Genomic DNA, 18867 nt, shown 5'->3' with positions numbered 1-18867 from the left:
GGGTGGGATTAAATAAGTGTACACTTCTTCCCACTCCCTTTCAACATGTAAATTAATCAGAATGTTTTTTTGTATGTAATTTGTATAGTATTTTTTTTTCTCTCTTATTTCTTTTCTAAATGTACTTGTATATTGTTCACATGTTGAAATAAATTACCAATCAATCAATCAATCAATCTTTTTCACCGACATTTATATGTTTGCGTGTGCGCAGTGTGAGAAGCTGACGCCCTCACGACAGTTGTGAGGATTTCAAACCTGTTTGAAATCCTCACAACTGTTGTTGTGGCCGGACCAGGCGTAGCCGAAGCAGAGGCCGGACCAGGCGTAGCCGAAGCAGAGGCCGGACCAGGCGTAGCAGAAGCAGAGGCCGGACCAGGCGTAGCACAGGCAGAAGCCGGACCAGGCGTAGCACAGGCAGAAGCCGGACCAGGCATAGCACAGGCAGAAGCCGGACCAGGCAACGGCATATTTGTAATTTGGAAAGAACAGTTTGGGGCTTACATCAAACTTCTTCCATTCTTTCCATCTTCACAAACATTTCTGGCATTGTAAGCTTTCAGAGAGAGATTGTGTGGAGAAGTGCTGCATCATTTAAGCAAGACCCTCATACTGTCCAAAAATTATCTTTAATGGATGACTTTCCTTATTTCAGTGAGGGCAGTGTTCAGGAAAATTCATTTAGAAAACACCCGTGTTAAAGCAAACCATCATTATGTGCTCTGCTTGGTCATATACAGGGAGTATATTTATAATCACCACGAGGTTTTTGAGAACTTGCAACTTGACAGAGCCCTGAAGATCACCCTGCAATACTCAAGCTAAAAGCTACTGTCTTCTCTATTATACTGATTGGAGGAGCTTTTGACTAAATAGCTTTTTTGTCTGTGGGAATGAGCCCTGACCCAGCTTTGAAACATTATTTTGTTTACAGCCAGAAAGGGAATGGTCTGGTGAATCTGTTTCAGAGTAATTGTCCTTTCCTTCACCTTAGGAGGGCTGCTCGGAGATAATCCTCTCCTTAGTGAAACGAGACCTAACACAACATCATTAATCTCATCTCAAGGCCATGTTGCTTTGTTGCCATTGAGTCCCACGCCCAATTATCAGATGCTACCCTGTCTTCGTGATGATGCTTATTCCCACATATCACTGACAACAATCTCTGCTGTCCCCTGACTGACTTTTCTTGAGTGGCAGTTATAGCACTCTGTATCTGTAGTCACAAACCCTCAGAGCACTTGTGTCCATGCGTCCCCCCCGTCATGTTGGTTGCGATCACAGCGCAAAGCCGATCATGACAGCAAGTGGTTTTGCCATTTCTTATCGCCTCACAGCAGGTCCACGTTGCCAGCAGAAAACAATATACACGGATTTAAGCGTTTATTGTCAAGTTTGCTTCTGTCGTTAAAGAAGTACAACAATAAAAATTCATTAACACACTCTCAAATCTATGTAAATCTCTGCAGAGTTGTAATGAAGTCTTTGTGAATAACCTTGGAACAATGCATGTTCATAACTCACTGCTGTAATTCCCTCTATATATTTCATCAGGAAAACACTGAAAGAAGCTCTCATTGGAGACTGCCTCAACAGTTCACTTTATAACTGGTTTAGTTTTTATTCCCCACTGTGAGCTCTAAACAGAACATCACCTCCACTATTACACAGTAGTTTATTTGACTGGGAGAAAGGTTTCATCACCAGCTGGATTAATTTGTCACTGTTCTACTTGAGATACAGTAGGGCTGGGCAATATATCGAGTTTTTAAATATATCGATATATTTTTATACGAGATATGAGATGTGACAGTTACATTATAATTACACTTGTGGAACCGCAAGTTTGCCTCTCTTTCATCCACTTTTGTCTCTACGCAACGTTACTCTGCCTCGCCTCTCTCCTTCACTGAACATAACTCCCCTATTGCTTCACCTGCAGGCAAAGACAAGATGGACACGGCAGCTATCAAAGAGGAGCTGGTTGATAAAAAGAAACCATTTTGAGATTACTATTTTAGTGCTGCAGCGTTACTCTCGTTAAAACATCATTAACGTCGTAACTGTATTAACGCGGCAAATCTCCGTTAACGAGTTACCGTGGATCGCCCCATTTGTGGGACTGCACGGCGTCAACGCGTTAGCTTTGCGGTTAGCTCGTTAACGCCGTGCAGCTAGCACTACTAGTATTTTCACAGTTTACAACAGCGGCATGAAGTGCAAAATGAAGAGTGTGTGAAACTGCGTGCTGTATCCGAGACCGCGAAGTCTCCCAGCTTCCTGCCCCAAAACAAATCAACTTACAAAACTCAAAAAAAATATACCGTATTTTTCGGATTATAATCGTACACTAAAATCCTTTCATTTTCTCAAAAATCGACGATGTGCCTTATGTAGGAATTCTGGTTGTGCTTACTGACCGCAAACCGATTTTATGTGGTCCACGGCGCTCAGCAATTTGTCAAAAATGTTTTAGTACGACTTTGCTAAGCTACGAAGCCGCACCACTTGATGGATTGTCGGAGCATTATGACTGGCGTAGACAGGAGCCTCGCAAGACATGCATACTGTGCTTCAACATAATATTACCGTATTGTGTGCGTATAAGGACAACAAATGGCACCTGTAAGAGACACAGTTAGGAAGCGGATTTCAAACTCCAGGCTGTCAGTCACGCAGTAGAACTTGGGAACAGAGCAGCTGCAAAATCTGCCTTTGTTATTATGCTCAGCGTTTAGTTTACATTTTGACTGCACAATTGTGTTTTGTTATATACAAAAACAACATTGCTTTATTTTATTTATGGATAATTATTATTTAATAAATGCTGATAATTTATTTCTGACTAATTTTTTCATGTACATCTGTGCTGTATGTTAATAAAAGAGCCTGTGTGACATCTGGGACACAGTGAGAGTAAGAACTCTCTTTTTGTTCTTACTTTATGGCTTTAACAAAATATCGAGATATATACCGTGTATCGCCATCCAGCTAAAGAATATCGAGATATGAATTTTGGGCCATATCGCCCAGCGCTAGTTAATAGAGAAAAGAAGAATGAGATGCTCTTAGTTCAGTGTTAAAGAGCCTAAAACAGGTCTTTGCATCAACATGGAAATATTACATTTCTGTGCTGACAATTGTTTTTAAAGATCATATTCAGTGGTTCGGGGTTCTACAAAAAATGCTAGTAAGTTTGTTTACATGTATTTAGATGAGCTTTCTTTAGATATCGTTAATAAGCAGTTGAACTGGTGTCAGTTGAGTGCAGAAGTCTCAGAGAAGGAAGATTACCCTTGTTCTCTGACCTTAGCAAACACTTTGTCTGATGATGTTAATGGTGATGTTCATTTTGTAAATGTTGTTCCCATTAGAGTCAAAAAGGCAGGATACACTTCAGGGACAAACATCCTTAGCCAGATAAAAGGTAGATATAGCCCCCATAATATTACCCATTGGTTTGGAGATCATACATACATGAGCATTAGCATTTTGGCTATCATGTTGTATTTTTGAAACTATAAATTATATGGATCTGTTATGGCTGCCAGTATCTTCAATTTGGTTAACTAAAGGATATTTTAGTGTAAGTATTAGTTTTGTTTAGTAGAAAAAGTGGTGTTGCCATCTCTCAGTGATTCAGAAGATTTTCCACTTGGGCATCTCGTGACGACAGCCTACGCTCAGCCTTTGACAGAATGATAAAAATTTATGATGACTTGATGCGCCCTGAAGCAGCGCTGACCTACCCGCATTTTAAATTAATTCATGACTGGCTTTACCGAGTGAGTCGTGACACTCGCACAGAGAAGGAACACACCCAGTTGTTCCCTGATGGTGCGCATTGTGCCCGGAATGTCAGCTGGTTTACCTGGTTAAGCTGCGCCCATTACCGTTAATGGAGATCCCATTTAAGCATATTAGCATGGACTGGAGTGCACATGGACATGGCTTTGTGTTAGTTCTGGTGGATTATATAAAGCCAAATCCCAAAGCAGTCTCACTGCGCACCATTTTTGCAAAGAGTGTGGCGCAGGTGCTGTTTCGGGTCATCTCTCAAATCAGATTCCCGAAAGAGATACTGAACAACTACAGAACATCATTCATATCTCGCACAGTAAAATGCTGTACAAATCTTTGGGCATTAAATCTGTTCGGCCCAGCATCTACAACACTCAGACTGATCGGTTGGTGGAGCAGCTGAATAAGACTTTAAAGCCCATGATTCGTAAGTTCATTCAAAAGGATGAACGCAATTCGGATCACTCGGGAGGTGCTTGAAGTGAATTACTGAAAATCACGGGGGTGTTGGAACTGATTAAAGAAAACTAGGGGTAAGGTCCAACCCCAGCTAAAAGTGAGATACGTCCTGGATCTGAGAGCAAAGCTGCACACAATGGGGAGGTTGTCACAGGAAAATTTGCTCCAGGCCCGGGAACGGCAACAGCGCCTGTACAACAGAGGGGCTAGACTCAGGCAGGTTTCGCCAGGAAACAAAGTGCTTTTATTACTCCCGCCTATCAACTTAGTGTTACTCGCCAAGTGGCAAGGACCCTTCCTGGTCAAACGGCGGATGGGTGATATTGACTATGAGGTGGTACGGTCGGACAGGGCAGGAGCCTTACAGATATATCACCTCAAACTTCTTAAAGCATGGAGAGAAACTGAAAATGCTTCTCTGGTGAGCCTGGTTGGGGAGAGAGATGAGTTGGGGCTGGAGTTGCTAAATTCCACCATTCCCACCTCCCTCCATTGTGATAACCATCTCACACAGGCCCAGAGGGTAGATGTTGTTGCGTTACAGATGTGTTCACCAAAAAGGAGGTGAGACAGTTCCTGGGGCTGGCTGGGTACTACCGCCGGTTTGTTCCTGGCTTTGCGGAGCTGACTAGCCACTTGACTGATCTCACCCAAAAGGTTTCCCCCAGATCTGGTCCAGTGGATGGAGCAGTGCCAGGCGGCATTTGTGCAAATGGGAGCCACTGCTCCACACACCTAACTTCTCCCTCGCTTTTACTCTGCAGACAGATGCCTCGAACAGAGGGCTGGGGGCCATTTTGTCCCAGCAGGTAAGGGGTCCACCGCCCGGTCCTCAACATCAGCTGACAGACCAAAAAGGAAAATACTGCATGATCGAAAAGGAGTGCCTGGATATCCAGTGGGCAGTCGACTCCGTCCTGTATTACCTCCTGGGAAACTCATTCACCCTCTGCTCAGACCATGCGCAGAGGGTACCAACGCCTGGATCACCAAGTGGTATCTGGCTTTGCAGCCCGTTAACTTCAAGGTGGTTCATAGGCCAGGTGCACTAGTCTCAAAAACTCTGGATGCAACACAAGGACAAACTAATCAACATATTTGTTCTAGTTGTACCTTGAGGTGGCTGTTGTTGTAATTTGGTGTAACATAAATACAACTGAATTGAAATTAATTCTGGGATATTTGTACCACACCATGAGCCATAGTATTAGTAAGATGCTCATGGAAAATACTGCTCATGAAAAGTAGAATGATCCAGCAGTACACACAGTGAGCAGGTCCAGATTAATGACTAATAGTGGATGAGGCCTAGCAGATGCCAGCTACCTGTATTGGGACACCTGTCAAACAACAAAGCAACATCTCTTATTCAATTACTATCTAGGTGTATGAATTAAAAAAATACACCCCATTCAGAGTTTTTATGAGTTGGGGGGAAACTACCCAAAACAATTCTATGTATGACTACTATATATATGGCTATTCGGTCTATAGGGATTAACTCAATTTTGGAATGAGCGGCAATGAGATGAGCAGCAATTTTGTCAATTTCAATGTTTGTTTCATTTTTCGGCTCTAAATACAAAGATGGCAACAAGAAAAAGTTTAGCTTAAAACTACACAATGAGATTTCACTAACCATTAGAAGTTCACCCTCTGTTGGTCTGCTGCCCCTCTGTTGGTCTTCCTTGGTCTCTTGTGTTCTGGGGGCCTCTGGATGTCTGGAGTTTTGATCTCCTCCATACCTGCTTCATGCCCTGGAGGACGGGGCTGTGGCCCCCCCACACCCTCTAGCAGATCATTACATGAAGGAACCTTTAAAAAAAAAACAAAAAAAACAAGCGCGTCCATGCTCACAGGTGTACACACGGGTGATCACACCCACAAACTACACCCTTTTTGGCTCCTACCTCAAAGCACACTGTGTTCTGTTGATCTTATGTGCTGCACAATAATGTTTAATATTTAGTATTTACTGTCATATTCCCATATATCATTGTGATGTTGTTTATTCTATTACTCTTGTTCTCTTCTGCTTGTTTTCTTTTTTCTTTCTCAGCAGGCGATCCAGGTGATTGATATATGCATTTTTTTTTCTTCTTCTTTTTTTCTGCTCATTCTGTTGGTTTTTGTCTTTTGCCCTTCTCCCCCGTCACTCTTCTCAGCTGTTTCTCTTTCCCTCTTTCTTTCTCCCCTTCTTTCCCCCAGTCAAGTCTGTCCCGTATTCAGTAAGTGAAAATAAAATAAACAATAAAAGGTGAATCAAATGGACCATTACGGCAAGGCTGGGATGGTCAATTTGGTAAAGTAAATCCGTTGGGCATCTTTCTTCGCCTTTAGACAACAATTCTGATGGCAAAAGAGCCAAACGGGACAGGCAAAAAAAAAGAAAAGAAAAGAAGAAGTTCACCATTCATTTTAATTTTTGACCATTCTTCCAAATGCTCATTCGTGAGGTCAGACAATGACATTGGAAAAGAAGACCTAGCTCGCAGTATCTGCTCTACTTCAATCCAAAGGTGTTCTATCTAGGTCTTGAAGTCAGGACTCTGTACAGGCCAGTCGAGTTCTCCCACACCAAAACTAACTCATCCGTGTTTTCATGGACCTTATTTTGTGCACTGGTATGCTCTTATATTGGAACAGAAACTGACCAAAATGTTTTGATATGCAGGGATAACTAAGGGGCTGAGCTGCTTTACCTGCCATAGCAGATAATAGCAGTTAGGTGGAAAGAATGGAAAGTTGATTCCATATTTACTTGGTTCCAAGCACATTCAGATTAATAAGTGACACCAAATAATTTCTGTAATAATAATAAGAAGAGAAAGGTGTATGAATTATGCCTTACAATTTAAAAAGGACTGAATAAACACAGCAGATAGATACGTTAATGATAACTTAACACATCTAAGCAAAAATCACTGTGTCAAAATGGAGTTAATAATAATATTGTTTACTCAATGGTAAATATGAATTCGTCTGGTGTCACGACTGTTGAGTAACATGAAAAGCTTCCAGTGATTGTCAGTGCAGACAGTGAGTTTGACAATATATTGTCTATGCACCATTTTTCCCAAACATCATTTAATATGCATATATTCACGATTTAATTGTGTAGCTCTGTAAACAGGTCATATATTATACATAAAGTACACACAGACTAACAAAATAAACATACATATAGAAATTGAAATGAAATACAGGTAAGTAAACGTAACACTCCACATAGTCACCTGGATTCCGTGTCATATGTGAACAGGTCATAGTGTTAATACTGAAAAGAGAAAAGAATCTGTTGAATTTTCCTTGTACTGAAAAGTCAGGGACCCATGTGACACAACTGAAAGAGCCATGCACCACATCTCATGCAATGAAGGGGCTCTGCAAACTGAACCTTGGCATTAGGTCATGTCTTTTATTCAGAAACTCTGACCCATGTGTGTAAATATTTAGGAGACCTGGTGACATAATGTGTATGGCGAAGTGCTGTACTGAAGCCAGGCTTTTAAAATGAAACCTGAGGAATCACAAAGACGCCTGTGCTCACATATCAGTTTTCACATCATATCTTAAAGATTAGTGGTGCGTCACTAACCCTTTCCCTGGATTTTGAGGCAAAAACTGAAATGATCATCATTGGTTTATGAAGTCCACAATAACATTACAGAACAGATCATTAATATGATTCAGTTCAAATACTGTGAATATATTATATCACCAATTACAACCAGTGACATTACTGGTTATAGCGATCATTTTGGCAATCTTTGAAACAGTCATATGTATCAGAACTTTAAAGACTGCAGTAACACTTGTGTTATATTGCACAATGGATGTACTGGAACTACTGCAGGACTACATGAATGGAAGGAGCACTGATGAGCAAGCAGATTTGATTGATTGAATCTTTATTTTGAACATGTTGAAAAAGTATAAAAAAAAACATTCATGATGTGCTTTGCATTTACTGTGCATGGTTAACACTGTGAAGTCAGTGTCAGTGATGAATCTTGGCAATCAGAGGACAAAACAAATAATCTCTGTAAAACACTGGTGTAGAATTAGGACTCGGAGCTAGGTGCTACAGGTCATCATCAAGTGTCAGAATGGCTGAGTGGTCAAAGGCGCTGTGTTTAGGCTGCAGTCTCCTCTGGAGGCGTGGGTTCAAATCCCACTCCTGACAGGAAATTTCTGCTGCTATGTTAACTCAATTTCCCCCTGGGATTAATAAAGCTTGTCTCATCATCAGTTGTAACTTAGTCCTCAGGATACTCAATTTAAGCATGCAAAAGAAAACACATTTGCAAGTGTATTGTAATTTATACAGGCAATGTTCCCTGCAATGGGCTTATGCACTATTTTATACTGATTGTAAAGAAAAGATGAGACAGGAACGTCACACAGAGTTTTTGAAGTATGTGAACTTTTTTCTCTTTTTTTGGAGCCAGAATTAGTGATTAGGTTGGAGGGTAGAGTCTTGCTGCATCCATATAAACTATGAGGTTGCACTGCACAGTATGTACTCGGACAGAGTGTAACAGAGAGCAAGCCGTACTGTCAGAGAATTCCATTAAAAATGCTCCAAAAGGCACCAACAGCATAAAAAAGGCAGAGAGGTCCAGGTCAGTGAATTGAGAGGCCTAGCTGACTGGTTACATCTTCCCGTGTCAGCACAGAGACAGTCTGTAACTTAGCCACAACTTTAGGATGTGTAATAAAAAGGAAAAAAGGTATCTCCTCATTTTATAAATTTGTATCTTTTGTGAGGACAAACCAATTGTTTCATAACAATGAGCTTTGTGTGTCACTTTGTTGGGCCGAAAGTGTCTCCATAAGTGTTTGCCAAATAAGGAATGTATGCTGATGAATTCATTCTAATCACTGTGTAAATGTTTGCCACACAGTAACAGATTTAAAGCTGCACTCATCCAATTATTCACGTGTTTGTTCAGAATAAATTACATTAAGTCATAAAAGTTTTAATTAAACCCTGCAACCAGGTAGCCTTCCTCTCACTAACTAAACATCACCACGGTTTTCCTTTAAAGAGTTGAATGAGATGGGTGTGATTTTACTTAACACTGTTTTCTCTGAAATCACCTGCCCATCGTTGACAGTTTAATGAATCCATGAAATGTATTTACAATTTTGTTTGTCTTTGTCTGTCTGATATAAATATGTTAATTATGAAACCTCCTTTCATCGAGGGATGATAAATGCATTTAACGCTATCACATTTGTTTATGTGCAGCACTGTGTTTTCCCATATGGAAAAGATATATATAAATCTTATAAAGTTTGTATCTGTCTTGTGTGAAACTTGTATGAAAAGCATACAAGAGTGAAAACAGATATAAGATCCCTTGAAAAATTATATAAATGAAACTTGTATGTTTTGGATACTTACTAAAACAATATATGAAAGCAATGAGAAAGTGGCCACTTTCATGAGTAAATCATATAAGTTTTTAATATTTCTTTTCAATATGGGTTGCTTGATTGGAATCAACCTTAAATTAACCTTTGATGTCGGCCGGTCAATGTAGATAATCAATGAAATAGAAGAAAGAGAATCTTTAACACAGCATATAAACTCTTGAGAGTCCCAGAGGTACTAGCCCAATTTCTAAATCACTTTTAAAAAAGAAGCTGCATGCTGAGTTGTTTGGGTTGTACTCATGCCACGTAGCAATAACAAGGAGCCGATGTGAAGATCTGCACACATCAGAAAATTCAACTTGGGAAGGGCAGCACTAGGATACTCTCAAAACAGAAGCTTCTCCAATGCAATAATTAGGGCCGCATTAATTAAAATTTTCATACTACCACTCCACCAAATGCTTTTGTGTGACATAAAAATAGTGTCTCATTATAACGACGAAACAGAATTATCTCTCAGTTCTGTAGTTAACTGGATGGAGCTTTGTAGTGTACTCCAGCTCACTGTTTTGATTTCATGGTCAGGCGGAAACTTTAACAATTTTAAAATATGTTTGTACTGTTAGGTCATCACCCAGTCGCAGAGAAGAGTTGAAGTTGAAGTGAAACCGAGTGCCAAAAAGAAAGAAAAATATCATCCACGTCAAGGAAAATGCAGTTGGAATTTTGGAGAACTGCATTGGAGCACTTTTACTCATTAAAAGTTAAAGGTTAAAGATCCTTATCCTTACACTGACAGACAGAATCACAGAATCATAAATTAAGCATTGTGTTGTTTGTTTTTTCCTGCTGAAGTAGACAGTACTGGCTTTTGAAACCAAGGATCTGTTCATTCTTTTCTACATAAGGCTGAACAGATGCATTTGTGTTAAGTATATCATTTTTTAACTCTTGGTAAAGCTATAGTATTTGTAAGATGTATTTGGTTTTACAACAACAGCTAGGCAAGTTAGGTAAGCTAAGTAGAGCTAAGTACTAGCTTGTTTGTGTTGCCCACTTATTCATGCATTTATTCCAAATGCAGTGACAGCAGACTAATCACTCTAGTCCAGAAATCTCTTCACTCACAGCCTCCAGCTCCATCCTAAGGGATCCTCAGGTAAGATGAAATATGCAGTATGATGTCTGCAGCCTTTTCAGTGTCTCCTGCTAATCAGTCTGGAATACCTCCACAGGGACACATCTGAGTGACATCTTGATCAGGTGCCTGAACCACATCAGCAAGAGCAGCTATTTAGACTTCCTCTGACATACTGTCAGAAGAACCTAAAAAATCGGACACTGCTTGCACCATAAAACCCCTCTTAGCTACAGCATGTAGCATTATACTTTTAAACTGTAAACTGAAAAAAATATTTAGATACCACACAAATGAAGCAAATAAAATCTGGTTATAATGTTTTCAATTATCCAACATCAGGCCGGGGTCTTTCTGTGTGGAGTTTGCATGTTCTCCCCGTGTTTGCGTGGGTTCTCTCCGGGTACTCCGGCTTCCTCCCACCGTCCAAAGACATGCATCTTGTGGGGATAGGTTAATTGGAAAATCCAAATTGCCATTAGGTGTGAATGTGTGAATGAATGTGAGTGCGAATGGTTGTCTGTCCCTGTGTGTTGGCCCTGCGACAGACTGGCGACCTGTCCAGGGTGTACCCCGCCTCTCGCCCTATGACAGCTGGGATAGGCTCCAGCGCCCCCCGCGACCCTGAAAAGGATAAGCGGAAGCGAATGGATGGATGAATGTTTTCAATTATCAGTGGTTTGTCAGCAAGACCACAAGTTCCTGTCAAGAAGTCTAAGGAGCTTGAAGTCTAAGGGGGAGGGGGTCACTCACATCGTGGGCCCTTTGACCTCAGTAAAACACATGATAGCGTGGGGCTAGATTTCACAATGGGTTCACCCAAAACCTCGGCTGATTGTGACCCACACTCGCTTTCACACCTTGGCTCGTGTGATTAGGATTATGGTTTTCTTATATCCCGCATCAGTGATTTTAAAATTTTGAGTGTAAGGTAGACCAACATTTTGAGACTTTTTATTATTTTTATTTATTATTGTTATTATTAAGGGCAGCACAGTGGCACAGTGGCTAGCACTGTTTCCAGAAAATAAAATACCTTGTTGTACCTTTAGAGTTACAATATTTTGATGCTAGGAAGTAACCCCCATAACATTATGAACAATTTGTCCTCAAAGCTAATGTGCTAGAAGCAGGAAAATCTGGTGATTTGAGCAAACGGATCAGAGCATTTCCAAAAGTGCATTTCTTGTGAGGTGTTCCAAGTCTGCAGTGGTCAATATCTATCAAAAGTGGTCGAAGGAAGGAAGAGCAACAGGGTCATGGGCAACCAAGTGATGCACATGGGGAGCGAAGGCTGGCTCATGTGGTCTGATCCAACAGACCAGTTGTAGCTCAAATGTCTCAAAACGGTTAGTGGTGGTTCTCGTAGAAAGATAAAGAATCCACAGTTGGTCACAATTTGTTGCATGCATAAGCTGCTGCAAAGTTAGAGACTAATCTGATCCCAACGATGGGAATTTTCACATTAGAACTGGGCCACGAACCAATGGAAGATGGTGACCTGGGCTGATGACTCATGTTTTCTTACACCAAAATGCACTATGGGACGAACGCAAGTCAGCAAAGGTACAATGTTCTCCTGGGAAACCTTGGGTCCTGCCATGTATACCCTTTAATAGCAACATTATTCCATTTAACCTTGTTAAGCAGGATAATGCACCTTGGCACATTCTAAAGTAAAAATGGTTTTAGGAGAACAACAATGAGTCTGAGGTGTTGACTTGGCCTCCAAATTCATTAGCTATCTGTGGAAAGTGCTGGACATACAAGTCCAATCCATGGAGTGCCACGCCAGTACTCACACACTGGAGTGTGTAATGGTACTTTAATAATTTAGTAATTAGCCCCAGAACACTCTGTATTTGTACCATAAGATGTTGATTATGAAATCAACAAACAAAACTTGGTTTCACAGGCAGCACTTCGATTATCTGTACTGTATACTTCAAAATTCACATCATCCAAATTCAAGGTCAAAACTGCTATCCACAGCCTTTCTGTTGCAGTATACGCTTTTCTTTTTGGATCTGATGTCTTTATTTGTCAGCATGTTATTTGTTTGTCTATGAGTAGGAGGTGTTTGATGTTATATCAGAGCTGCTAAATCAGAGCCTCTACTGGAAGTCCATGTGTGGCACGGCATTGGTTGAAATCCTTTATGCTGATATAATGGACTCGCCACGTTTAGAAAAACATATGCTCAAAAGATGTTAACCAATCGATACATTAGTTCTGTGACCTCAAAGAGATCTGATATCTAGGCAGAAATTACAAACATAATTCATTATGAATTATTCAGATGATAATGAGCAGTGCTCTGTGACCACTCACCAAGCAAATCAAATTATACAACAAATGCGGGGGAAGAAAGCTCCTTCAGCAAATATGATTACAGTACTGTGATAGCTCTAATGTGTTTTGTTTGTCACGGATGTGTACAGATGGAAAAGCAGTGATCACACACGATAGCACATCAGTAAGTTGGTCAAAAGCAGTGCCTGCAGTAAGTACCATTCATCTAGCTTTGGAGTGTGATTGTTTGAAAGTCTGAAATTTCATGACCCAGTTCCCATGCAGGTTTTTCAGAAGTGGCATCAAATGAAACTGTTCACAGGGTGATCATGTGGTGTTAGCAGAAACATCAATGATTCGCCTCACATCAAACACATCATTCATATCAGCACTAACACGGACAATGGCGGGAAATCAATTGTGTGGTTGCGTTTTCTGTATGTGCTTCTACAGTTTGTGTGTGTTTTGGAGGAAAATCAATGCCTGAAAAAAGAAAAAAATTACAGACTGTAATGTTTTCGAACCCTGTCAGTCCTCTTCCCTGCAGCCAGGACAGCTCATCACTTCATCACACCATTGGCCGTTTCTGCACAATAACAAGAGTGCTATTAACATATATGGAAATGCTGCATGATAACAGGAAGCTTCCCCTTCCCTCATGCCCGCTGTATGCACCCGTCTGTGTGTGTGTGCCTGAGTGTGTGTTTTTGCATGCTTGCCCGCTGTGTGCACTCGGATTCTCTGTTCAGAGGGAATTGCTCGCTTTGATGTTCTCTGATGCAGGCAAGTGCTGATACCCCTATTAGCTTGCATGGAGCTGATGCAAGCTACACTAGTGGTCGTCTCCAAAAAACTGGTTCATTTCAATGCAAAGCAGAGCAAGATAGAAATGAGCTACATTCAAGAGCAGCCCGGGGATGTCAGCACAAAGAGACAAAGCCGCACACTTTATTTAGGAAGATAAGACTCTGGAATTAACATGGTGATAATGATGAAGATAAAGCCGCCTTCTTATGACACAGCTAAAGGGGCTGCGATGAATCAGAGAGGTGTGGCTTGTGGTAATGGTGGGTTGGAGGTGAGGAGATAGGAGCTAAGGCAGAGAGAGAGAGAAGGACAGGAAAAGTTCAGGAGATATAACAAGGAGTGGAAGGAAAAACAGCTATAGATGGGAGTTGGGTACAGCACAGGGCATTTTCCAAATACATATTCTTTTTATCGTAAATTTGGAACACATAGCCATGGAAGCCATGGAAATACTGGCCAGAGAGAGGTAACGGCCCCATTTTAGAGACCCGGAAGGCTACATTAGGAAGTTAGTGAGGCAGGTTTGTCATCCAGGAGACCATGATTCAAATCGTTGTGTTCCTTATTTGAAGCCTCAGGAAGTTAAACAGGCCGGTAGGTTTTGCTTTGATGGGCTGTGACTGACCTTGACTGAAAAACACCAATGATGTTTGTACAGCCTGCATGCTCACTGCATGAGATGTAATACTCTCTGTTTTTGGTGTCACAAACTACTGCTTTGAGCAGTCATTTATTCAACTTTATTCATGGTCATTGGGGATCACCTAATCAGTTGGGTTATCTCTCAGTTTTCACCTTTCAATAAAAACAACCTTTACACAGCTGTAATCTGTGTAATCTGTAATCTCCCTGGACTGGTGACGGCACCAGAAGGTACAAAACTTCAAGGCTGACTATGCTAGAGAAAAACAGGGCTATAAATTCTGGTATTAGGAAATGCGCTCTCTTTCCCCTTTCTTTAACAGTAAAGGATAGACAACAACCTAGAGATGGCTGCCATGGTGAAGTGGGAAGGGTCATCTCTGATCCGGTCTTTAAGTCTGATGTCACTAGCTGTTTCTAGGTCCAAATTCTGCTTCAGGTCCCAAAGTCAAACAAACACTGCGTCATCACTGAGAGTTAAAACTGTCTAAATTCTTTCATCTTTAATAAAATGATCAGTGTGGCTGCTCTACCAGGTGTAACAATAAAGTTTAACATCCAGGTGAGACCTGAGTCTGGGAACCACTCCTGGTGGGCGGAGCGGGTTTTTGCCCCTTTCATAAGCTCAGGTGTGGGCAATTAGCTGTTCTCTAACAAACCTGAAACTGTGAGTGCTTGGTCCAAGCTGGGCAAGTTGGTGTTTTTAATTCCTTTCTATGAAAGCTTGATGCGGGTCCCACTGAACTTCTGTTAGAAACACTGCGTTCCTGTGAGAGTAGTGGACTTCACCGCCACTGACCCACATTTATTAGGGTGTGACGCAAACTTGTGGACAGGTAACGAAACCAATACAGTTGAGGGATATGCCTGCTGTGTTTTACTGTCCAGCGTACCGAGCTGCTGCTTTGCCAAGTGGATTTCTGGCTGCGGGTAAAAGGACCGGACACATCAGTGTGTTTTAATTTGTGTTAAACTAGTGTAATTCGACAGACTGTGACTGCTGCAGCTGTCGGTTTTGTTTCTTGTTTTATTTTTCTGTATCAGTAGGCACCGCAGATATTGATGGTTTTCAGTGTGTCATCATATTTTTTTTAATATTTTTTTTAATATGTGCATTTATATCACTGCAGGCGGTGAATGCGCTGTGTGGAAAACAAATCCTTTTTTTGTACTGCTGCTTTTGCAGCACTGTGGTGGGCCCGAGTGAAGACTACACTGAAGGTTTGCTCTCTTTTTCTATCGGGTCGTTAAGTCTGACGTCACTAGCCGTGTCTGGGCCTGAACTCCGCTGCAGGTCCATATATCAAACGATCACTATGGCATTACTGAGAGTTGAAAAACTGTCTAAAGTCTTTCATCTTTAATAAAATGATCAGCGTTCTGCTCTACCAGGTGTAACAATTGAGTTTAACATCCAGGCATCCATGAAAACGGAATTTATGACATTTAACGGAGTTAGAAGTTAGCAGGAAGTTAGCTCGCTAGCTTCAATCTAAATACAATATAGCATGTCCTGACTGCAGGGTTTTGGAAACAAATTCAAACGTACAGCTCTGTTATCACTTCCAGCATAAATGAAGACAGAAAACTAAACAGCAGTGATGTTTATAGGGTTACTGAAGTTTGGCTAGCTGGTATATAATGATGTGTATAATGACTGCTAGCGACACAGCTATGTTAGCATAATATAAACAAGTTAACTTTTTTTCCACTCGATAAAAGTTAACGTGAGTGTTCTCGGTGGTCAGGAACAAATGTAATCGCATGGCAGGATGCTGTAAAAGGTCCAAACTTCAGCCAGGAGAACAACTGAGATAATCCATCCACAATACGAAGTTAGTCATTCATAGGGTTGCCAACTCCCTGAAAAATAAATAAGGGACACCTCGTGGCCAGGGCCGGGCGACCCAGTTGTCTTCACCCTTCCCAGTGTGGTGAATTTTCTAGCTCTTTTTTTGTGTGTGAAATAATTTTTTTAACCATTTGACTTGAAGTTGATTTAAGTAGATGCATATTCTATTCTTTGTGATATGAACACATGTGAAACAAATGATCATTTAGCCATTTATTTTTAGCTCAAAATGACAACATTAACACAATAAAACAGGTCTCTTTCTTAAACAGAAGCCTGTCATGCTTAACTTTTGAGAATATAAGTAAATCTTTCTTTAAAAGAACTCTGTCCTGCTTAACTTAAAATAATAGAAAACAATAGAAAGAAAAATATTCTTGTAACAGTGCACATTTAGTGCATTTAGTACAATTGGCTTCAGTTGAGGTATTATTTCAGCTTTTCTAATGCTAATCAGCTGCTCCCGTTTGAAAACCCACTTGTTCCCATGATTACGCATCATAACTCATCATCATTATTCATCTATGTATTACTTTTATGTATTAGTCATCAATTTGTTGTAATCATCTATCCTTGCAGTTGTTTATTACACAAAATAAGTTATATTATCACACTTCTGGCCACATAGCGCTGATATTCACTGCACATGCCCATCTTAACTTTTTCCAGCCAGGTGTTTTCCTTTTCCCATTCTTCCCTTTCTCTGAGGGGAACAAACATTGCTGCTCTAATGCTGGGCTCACACTGTGCGGTTTTAGGCCCATTTTGAGCCGATTTTTGAGTGATCGGACCGATTTTGGCCTTCATCGTGCGTCGTGTAGTATACGTGGGGTAACGAGAAGTGATTAACACCTCATGACCAGCTCCCGATCATCAATCGCTCGTGAGGGTGTCACCACAGGCGCTCACACTGCTCACGCGCAAACACGTAAACGTCGGTGAAAAAGACGGAGCAGCACGGCTGTGCAGCGTGTGATCTGGACACAAGCGACGGAGGCACAACTTGTAGAACTGCGGAAAGCTCATCCGAGCCTTTTCGATGTGGCATCACAAAATTATCATGACCACAACAACCGTGAAAATAGTTGCATTTACATTGCTGCTCAATCACAGCTGCCTGATTAATGTTTTTCATTAGCAATTTAGCAAAGTTGATGGTGGTGGTGTGTCTGTGTGAGTGAAAGACAGAGAGAGAGAGCGAGTGACAGAATTTCTGTTATAACCTTCATTTTATGGACGCACAGTGTGAGCACTCAGGTCGCATCAGAGCATCGGGCGGTATAGTGTGAGACCTGCATCGTGACCTATGAACTTCTAACCCCTGCGAGTCAATCGTGCAGTTTGAGCAGGAGCTGAATAACGCGACTGAAAAAAATCGCAGTGTCTGCCCAGCTTTAGGTGTACTGTCGTCCGAGACTTGCACCGCAGTGTCGGCGTTTGTTTCCCTGTTGGCCATGCTTCTTGTTGTGGTCATCTGTTGTCTTCCGGTATTTTCTCCGCAAGCGACCTTTCCTCGACCAATGAGATGAGCGGTAATCTGAATTGTCATACTCGAATTGTCATAAGTGTGCTGTCAGCTCATTGGTCACAAAGCAGGAGAGGGGCTGGGAATTATGTTTTCAAACAAAGTGTTAATTCCATAAACATTTATAGACTACTTTTGATTCTCACTGTATTACGGGACAAAGTGCGTCCCTTATTAGCTCAATACGGGACGTGTACTTTTGTTTCGAAATACGGGACGATTCCGTTTTTTAAGGGACGGTTGGCAACCCTAGTCATTCATATAGGGCTTTGGAGTTGACGTCACGCCGCAATGCATTGTGGGAGCGCAGCTCCATTTTCGGGGTCTACGAATCAAAACAAACGCACTGTGTTGGAACGACGATGACAAGAAACACGCTTAAAAGCAGCTCAAAAGAAAACAGACGGTATAGAGACCGATTGCGTCCAGAGGCGAAGCAGCGGTACTTGAAAAAAAATTGAGTGCATCGCAAATCTGGACCCATATGAAATACGGCAGTGGAGTAAAGACCCAGACGACTTACCGCCACTGTCCTACCCCGATATCTTCACGTATCTTGTTTGTGGAGTAAGCGCTTACACAGCGAACCAGTTTCGTAATTACAAGTCACTGGAGGCGCACATCCAATTTACAAATGGCTGGGTGCAAGATTTGGCTATTTTCAAGCCGCCAAACTCTGAGTACGTCGTCATTCATACCAAGGTAAGTCAGCTGGAGTGCATCGAGTGAAATAGCCATTTTCGACCCCCCACCATAATTAATGTTATACATTTATCATTGAACTGCTAAAATATCGTTATCATATTATATGCCCATAATTGTAAAGTAGATGCAAATTAACACATTGATAATCGGGTAAATTATTAACGCCAATTTGTGTCCTCCCTGTCTCATTTCATTTGTCTTTACATCAACCAATCAAGTCACTCCATTCGATGTTTGATCGCAAATTCTATAACTTCCGAGACC

General features: G+C 41.3%; 1 non-coding gene across 1 annotated transcript; it reads left to right on the top strand.

Moving 5' to 3' along the window:
• The first annotated feature begins 8363 nt into the window (after window positions 1-8363).
• On the top strand, window positions 8364-8446 carry trnal-uag (transfer RNA leucine (anticodon UAG)). The gene has a single exon. It is a non-coding gene; the product is annotated as a tRNA-Leu (tRNA).
• The last annotated feature ends 10421 nt before the right edge of the window (window positions 8447-18867 follow it).

Source organism: Copadichromis virginalis, linkage group LG5 (assembly GCF_057382275.1).
Source record: "Copadichromis virginalis isolate Kocher_CV1m ecotype Utaka linkage group LG5, C_Virginalis_male_GT1.1, whole genome shotgun sequence".
Classification (NCBI taxonomy): Eukaryota; Metazoa; Chordata; class Actinopteri; order Cichliformes; family Cichlidae; genus Copadichromis; species Copadichromis virginalis.
Note: the sequence above shows the minus strand (reverse complement) of the source record. Positions and strands in the feature narration are given on the sequence as shown.